The sequence below is a fragment of the Aptenodytes forsteri genome, unplaced genomic scaffold, assembly GCF_000699145.1.
Source record: "Aptenodytes forsteri isolate BGI_AS27 unplaced genomic scaffold, ASM69914v1 Scaffold251, whole genome shotgun sequence".
In the NCBI taxonomy this organism is placed as follows: domain Eukaryota; kingdom Metazoa; phylum Chordata; class Aves; order Sphenisciformes; family Spheniscidae; genus Aptenodytes; species Aptenodytes forsteri.
Genome location: NW_008794082.1, coordinates 484,971 through 492,779, shown reverse-complemented (window position 1 = coordinate 492,779; position 7,809 = coordinate 484,971).

The window sequence follows — 7,809 nt, the reverse complement described above, 5'->3', positions numbered from 1 at the left end:
CCTCCCATGAGAGGAGTTCATTGCAGAGCCAGCCCTGTCGCCCCATAAGGCCAACAGCCCCAAATTGTCTTCAATTCGGACAGGCTGCTGCCTCCCTGCCCGGGGCGTTGCTCCCGGTGTGCAGAGGGATTTGTGATGCTCCTTTTGCTGGGTCTAACGCTGAAACCCAGCAACACGCGCCCGCGGCAGAGCTGCCAGAGAGCCCTGGCGGGGCTGGGGGCGGTGGGCAGCAGGGCGGCACGGCCAGCAGCACCCTCAGTGTCTGCCCTGCCTCTGATTGTCTCAAACAGGAATCTTGGCTGGAAGGATCTCCAGGGCTCTTGCCCCCTTTATTTTTTTTGCGCTTAGTTCTTCCTCCCCTCTCTGTCTGCTACCTGAGCCTCAGCGTGGACCTGCGGGAGCAAGGGTGAATGTGTGGCCAAGCCCCTGCCCAGGTACACATGCCCTGCCACAGGAATGCTGAGCACCAGAGCCAGCATACAGCGGTACTTCCCCAGGAGATTTTTCTCCGCCTCCAGCAAGTTTCGGCTCAAGGACTTTTGTAGGAAAAATGGGTGGGTTTGTTTTTAACAGCCCTCAATCGTAATTTGTGGAATCGCTTTCTGAGTCCATGACAACATTTAGCACCATCACTGCCCTGGGGCACAGAAAAGCTCTTTGGCTGAGCAATCTGCCAGGCAGTGGGTAAAGCAGGACTCTTTTCTGTCTGTTTTGAACCTGCCACCAATTAGTTGCACCTGATGTTTCCATTACCTGTGGGGCAAATATTACAGGCTTTCTTGGGCTGGGTTTTTGCTACTGATTTGCTTTCAGACAAAGATATGGAGAGACACAGACACAGACACAGACACACACACACACACACAGACACACACACACGTATTCTTGTGCCGTCAGGGACTGCTGGAGGCCCCCTCCTTCACTGATCAAAGGTGACAGTTTGGAAGTAGGAGAAGCAGATGTTGGATGCAGATACCCAAAGGGGAGGGGAAAGAGGAACAGGAAGGGGGAGCAAAACAAAGCCAGAGTGAGATCCAATTGCCCTCTGTCAATACATCCAATAGTTAAGCACCAAGGAAGCAGAAAAACTGTCTAAGGCAATGGATAAAGCTGGGAAAAACAAATAGGTACACCCTGCCTATGAATAAACTTAGGCCGCAAATCAGAAGGTGGTTTCCAGTCATGAGAAGAATGAAGCTTGGGAACAGCCTTTGGAAGGAAGAGCAGGGACAAAATTTACTACAGTTAAGATGGAGACTGATTGGCTTGTGCAGTGCATATATATCATGGCTACTGGCTACACTACTGGCTACCAGTAGTCACAGCAGCATGGTAGCCAGTAGTCACAGCAGACACTTTTGTGGTACCTACGCACAAGACCTTTTACAAACTCCTGTGTTGTTACAAAACAGATGAATCCACAAACCTGGCTACAACCAAAGGATTACAGTCGAGCAGAGCAGAAGCTTCCGTCAAAAACATGGAGCCAGGAAAACATCTGCTGCTGCGAGACAAGTTCTTTGATGGTGTGTCATATTTGAGATATGAGGGGGAGTTTCAAGATGTCTGAGGGGAACCCAGAACCTGGCAACATTTCCAAAATAAGATGCAGTCTTACCAGCATAAGTCTGTTCTGCCACTGAATCTCCGATGCTGAAAAAAGCTTGTGGCAAAACAGCATAAATGCAGTATGGGTCAGTGATATAGGTGTCTTTTTTGTTTATTAGAACGTGAAATGAGTTGAATAATTTTTTGTCTGTTATGATTATTTATGTGTGTGCGTGTAAACATGCAGTTGCTTGAGCTTTCTGGTTAGGCTGTTATTGCTCAAGCCCAGACACAGCTTTAGCAAACTAAACACACAAAGTCAACAGAGCAGCAAGTAGACAGGTGAAGGGGGGCTTGATGTGTGTCTTTTGTTTATTAGAACGTGAAATGAGTTGAATAATTTTTTGTCTGTTATGATTATTTATGTGTGTGCGTGTAAACATGCAGTTGCTTGAGCTTTCTGGTTAGGCTGTTATTGCTCAAGCCCAGACACAGCTTTAGCAAACTAAACACACAAAGTCAACAGAGCAGCAAGTAGACAGGTGAAGGGGGGCTTGATGTGTGTCTACAGTTACGTTACAAGTAAGAAAGCACAACACGAGATGTCGAGACTTGCCCGAGCTGCAGCCGGAGTGAGACTGCAGGCAGGGAGCCGGGACTCAAGGACAGACCTGCCACCTGGCCGGGAAGGCAAGCTGTCCCGGGGGTAACTGTCATCAAATGTATATGGAGTTGGTTGCACAGGTCTGGTCTGTTAAGAAGACAACAACAAACTTCTGAGTTGGCAGGGCTGACAAGTGGGCTGCTCTCTGGACCTTCTGGAAACTGAAAGGCTCACACTTGAACTCATAATTAAGGGTAACAGGGACTGATCCCCAAATTGTCTGACCTACTCAATAGTTCTTACTCATATCCAGTGCTGTATTTAGGGGTGGTCCCCATCACTGTCTAAATGCTGTCCTTTCTCTCAGGAGCCCAGAGCCACTGGCTGCTGCGGGGTGAATTGGGGACTGCAGTTTGGCCATGTTGCTTTCGGTTCTGCAAGTATATTCTTGTAGCTTCCTCATGCAAAGAGTGACAGGAAGGCATCATGATGGGTAACAGCTCCAAGTTGTCCCATGTGAAGCCATCATTTTCTTTTTTTATTGCAGTTTAGCATTTTTGCTATGCAGTATATGTACTGTAGTTGCATGTTTTTAATCATTCACCCTGTCTCCTCCATGCTTCCAGGCAGCCTTTCTCCCTCCTCCCCACCCCCCATTCTAGCAGCTCTTTTGGGCTACGTACTCATTCAGAAAGTATTGGGAATAGGTTCTCAAACCATTTGACAGAGCATTGTTATCACTTAGGAAACACTTCAGAAACAATTTTTCGAAGCTTATTTCACGAGATGAAAAGCCAAGGAGTGAGCTACTTATCCGTGACTCCTTCAGTCATTTTAGTCAGTTCTCATTGTAATACAATTTGAGTAAGGTGATGGGAGGAGACTAGTAAAGGCTGCCAGCTGTACTCAAAGAGTTAAAAAATAATCCAAGTAATAAACTGTATTATAGGTATATCCAAGTCTGATCACAATGTGGGGGCAAGGGCAGCTATTAAGAAAGAGGTCAAGTTTTGCAGTTAAAACACTAGAAAGGAGGTAAATCTTCATCTTTCTGGCCACGTCTACACCATCTTTTGGTGGTGGCCACCTGGGAGATGCAGAAAGTCTGCGAGGAAAGGAATGGGGGGGGCAGGGCAGCTGTGTTTGCAGCTGCCCTGAAGGCACATGTGTCTCAGTCTCCATCCTCGACAAGCGGGAGCAGTCCTTCCTATGCCTGTCCTGCCCTGCCCTATCTGGGGAAAAGTACCTGGGACATGCTTTGCCAGGGATGGACTCCTGGGGTAGGTTTTACTGGGAAATGTAGCGCTGAATAGCAGCAGGTGGATACCCCCATGCCTCAGGAAAGGCTCTGGCTGTGCAAGTCTTGGGGAGGGCTTTCTGCTAAAGGACCTGATTGTGCCACGGGTTCGGTGCCTCCTGACGAGCCCTGGGGCTGAGAGGAAAGTGAGTAGGTTCCTCAGCACCTTTCGGGGCTTGAGGCGATCCCTGCCAGCTGAATGCTACACGGTGAGCAGAGGCATCCCTAGGGAGCAGGGGATCTCCTTCTGACAGGCAGGCAAGTTGCCAAGCTGTGGCTGAGCACCTGCAGCACTGTCTGGGCAGTTTCTGGGCCCTGATTCGTAACCCCTGGTGCCTCATGGTGCCCCACCAGCCCTGTGAGGGCTGCTCAGGGCTCTGCCCCCATGCCGTCTTTCCCTCCCCCTCTGCCTTAGCTAGCCACAACAGTGGGCACCACATGGATTTGGGGATTATGGGGCTGTGCAGCTTACTGGGCTCCTTAGGATAGGCGATAAAAATGTGCAGAGAAACATCCCCTTGCTACAGCACACCCTGGGTTGGTCCCAATTACTGCTGCTGGCAGGGCTCCCCCAGGCCCCTTCTCCTGTATGCACCCACCCAAAGACTAAGGCTGCTGTTTCTTTTTCATCTTCTCTTTGCTCACAGTTTGGATTCTCCTTCCATTAAAGGGAGGATTCAGTGGGTAAGGATGCATGTAAAATTAAAATGTGTTATTACTTATTCCTCTTTTGAACCATTTCCTTCCCTGAGGGTTATCTGCTTCTTAACTCTACCTGGTGATGGGGTGCATTGCGTGTTGCTTTCATTAATCTCCATCCCACACAAACGTTGCTGCTTAGGGAGGTTATCAAAATCAAAATACCAGGCTTTTGTCTGAAAACGTTTCCTTACCCATTATCACACCAAGGATTATGAGAGTTGAAAGAAATGAGGGGATCGGTGAGGGGTGGGAGAGGGAGGGACAAGAATTTTTACACAGGGAGGGGGAAGAGAATTTTTTTTAATTGGAAAATGTGGTGATAAAATCACAAAATTAATGAAGTGAGAGAACTCAAGGTCAGTGCAGTACCTGAAGATACTTTAAGCACATTTTCTAGCTTGGTTTCTTATGAAAACAAGCCAGTCTGTGCAAGTTTGTTTGCTTTGCCATTCCCCTCTCCATGATTTTCAAACCATTCTGCAGATTTCAGTCACACCTGGGAGAGGGGTGGAGGTTTCCTAAATAAATTCATTTCTCCCCTTTTCATAAAACAGCCACTGGCAGAGATATGGGACCAGGCTCAAGCAATCGCATTGTTTTCCCAACTCACTTTCAATGCTCTTAGCTCTAACTTTTAAATCGTGTACAGCACCCTGCGTGTTACCACCAAACCCTCTGAGGAGGGGGGGCTGCGAGGGAGAACGGGGCTCGTTTTGTAACTAATGGGGTTGGTTATAACCAAAGGAGCAATTAATAGCTGCAGGGGAACTACTGTCTTGTAGCTGAGTTAAAAAAGTCGCTCAAGCAACAGAAACAAGTCGGTTTCATTACTTCTGCAGCTCGTAGAGCTCTTTGGCTTTTTTAACATCATAACACACCAAGCTAACAACAGCCTCTTAAACAGCCTGGAGAACTGAACGTGGAAACGGGGAGCTCCTGCCCTGTGAATGGCTCCAGGAAAATGAAATCTCCTCGTCATGTTTTCGCTCCATGTATTTGCTCTGTGTTTTTGCTCCGTGTTCTTGCTCGCAGACGGATCGGCGCCAGAGGGCAGGCACGCTAGTGTGGAAAACCTCGCAGGCGCCCCGGGGGCGCGCTGGGCTTGCTGGGCGCTGCCCCGCTCTGCTCCTGGGGACGCTGGGAGCCAGGGGGGTTGCTTTCAGGTCCCCAGACTACTGCAAGTGCGGGCTCGGGGGTCTGCAAAGCCAAAGGCACACGCTTTCCTGGGGGCAAACGATCAGTCCTCTGACCGGTGCCTTTGCAGGGGCAAGGCCACCGCTTAGCAAAAGAAAGCACGTGCATGTCAGATTATGAATAATTGACTCTGGTGACAGCGATTCACAGATGTGACATCATTGTTGGGTGCATTAGGATGCTGATCATCCTTTGGGGGATATTAGGAGTTGGATGACCCAGGGAACTCAAAGATATTAATGCATAATTTATTTTACAGGGGAAATAAGAAATTAGGGCAGTCCATAAAATTCTGATCATATCCCATTTCTTTTGTTGTGTCTCCCTCAAAAAGGTGTTCTAGTGGAGACATTATATTCTTATATAAAAAATATCAACTTTTTACAAGGAACATTTTTCTCTGTGAGCAAATCCCAAAGTCATTGTACCTTAAATTAAAAGCTAAGTCTTTTTTAATTATTATAGCTCACTGAAGCAGGAGTCAAAAAATAACAGGTAAATCAAAAAAAGAGAAACCCAAAAGGCAAAACAGGCCACTGAGCTCCATTCCGTAACTGGAAAACAGATTGGACCCTGGTGCTCAAAGAATCCCTCTGAAGTTCAGTCATGTAAAATCACACTTTCTCTCCTAACCCCTACACCAGCAGCATGTCCTGCAAGAGTATCTCTCTCTACAGAGGGGATTTGGTGGTGATATCACCTGCAGTGCCTGGCTGCTGGATGCTTTCTGAGGCTGAAAACCTCTTTTGATGCCAGCCTTTCTCTCATCAGTAGTGGATATTCTTTGCTCTCCTTTTTTTGAGCAAGTTTCTTTTGTTCCTCCTTTTTTCCCTTCTGGTTTTGTTCCTCTCCTTTCTCCCCTAAATTGCACAGCTTTCTAGCAGCTTTTATCCTCCCTTTCTCTTTTTCTTACAGATTTTGAGTGAAAATGAAGAATGCACCTCTTAAGGGAGCAGGATGCATGAAAAGTTTTCATTTTGCAATTGGATTAACTCTTTGATTGTCAGATATCCCTCCATATAGCCTTTGGGGTAATAGGAATCACAAATTCTGTTCACCTTTACTTAGGACCATCCACTTCGGTAGACACACTTCAAAGTTTCTTCTTGCATTCATTGCAGACAGAGTATTTTCCCAGTGACACATCCATGGAAGTATTGCACTAAGTCTTTACGTATGGATCATATATAATAAGGTCCTTTTGGTATTATATAGGACTTCAGTAGCTTTATTGTTAGATGCTACTCAACCAGAAGAGTCAACAACTGAAACTTCTTTCTGATAACAGCCCCTTGGGACTGCCCTTGTGTTTACATTTGATAAACTGTGTAAGACTATGACTTAAGCCTCCATTCAAAGCAAACTTCTACCAAATCAGAAACGCTACGTACAGAAACACTTCAGAAGTTTTGTTCAGCGTGGACTTTCATATCATGTGCAGTACCTGAAAACTCCCTCCTCCAACCTCTGCCCTAAGGAAGGCTATTCGGATGGCAGCTTCATTAGACAGGGAAGGCTGCCGCTAAGGCTGGTGGCGTAACCAAAATTCAACCCTCCCATCCATTACGTTGCGGTCACTGAGTCCCTGGTCACCCACGGGGCTGAGGGAATAAGCAGGGACCAGAGGGGTAACTGGGTTATCGGAGATTTGCAGCAGAAGCTGCAGAAGCCCCAGAGATTGGGGCTGTGCCCAACAGGGCAAGGAAGGACAGTCTAGCTACAGCTGTTTACACCACTGCCGTGGACTTGTGCGTTGGTAGCAGATACGCAATTTCAGAGAAGTATCTGTTCTTATCAGTGGAGCATTAGCTACCATATAGTAAGAAAGAGAGGATGTGTATATTTCTTAGCCCTGAGAGCATGTCTATTTGGCTTGTAGGCTTTTTTTATTTCCTGAAATACAATTCACAAAGACTGTGAGCCAACATAACACAGAAGCACAATCCGTAGGGATATATCTGTGTACACATTATTAAGCATTAAAGGTAAAGTTAGATTAGCAATAACCCAAATAAAATGCATTGTGATTGAATCATTAATTTTAATAATAATAATAATAATAATAACCAGTACAATAATTTTGATTCCTTTTTCCTTTCACAAAGCTCTTATTATTCAGTGTGAGAATGATCAGAGAACTAGAAAACATGACCTGCAACAAAAGATTGAACTAATTGGTTCTGTGCAATCTATGGAAGAGAAAATGAAGCAGAGACATGGTAACAGTTTTCAAATACATAAAAGGCTGCTGCAAAGAAGGGAGCCTTCCGTTTTCTGCATCCATGATGGGTAAGACAAAAACCAGCGAGCTTTATCTTCTGCAAAAAAAGATTCTGGCAAGACACCAGGAAGCACATTGCCTCTAGTTAAAGGCAGTAAAGCTGGGGAATAGCCCGCTTGGGGAAGGTCCATCTGTAGGGTTCTTAAAGAAGAGGTTAGAGAAATGTCCATCAAGCTGTCTGGC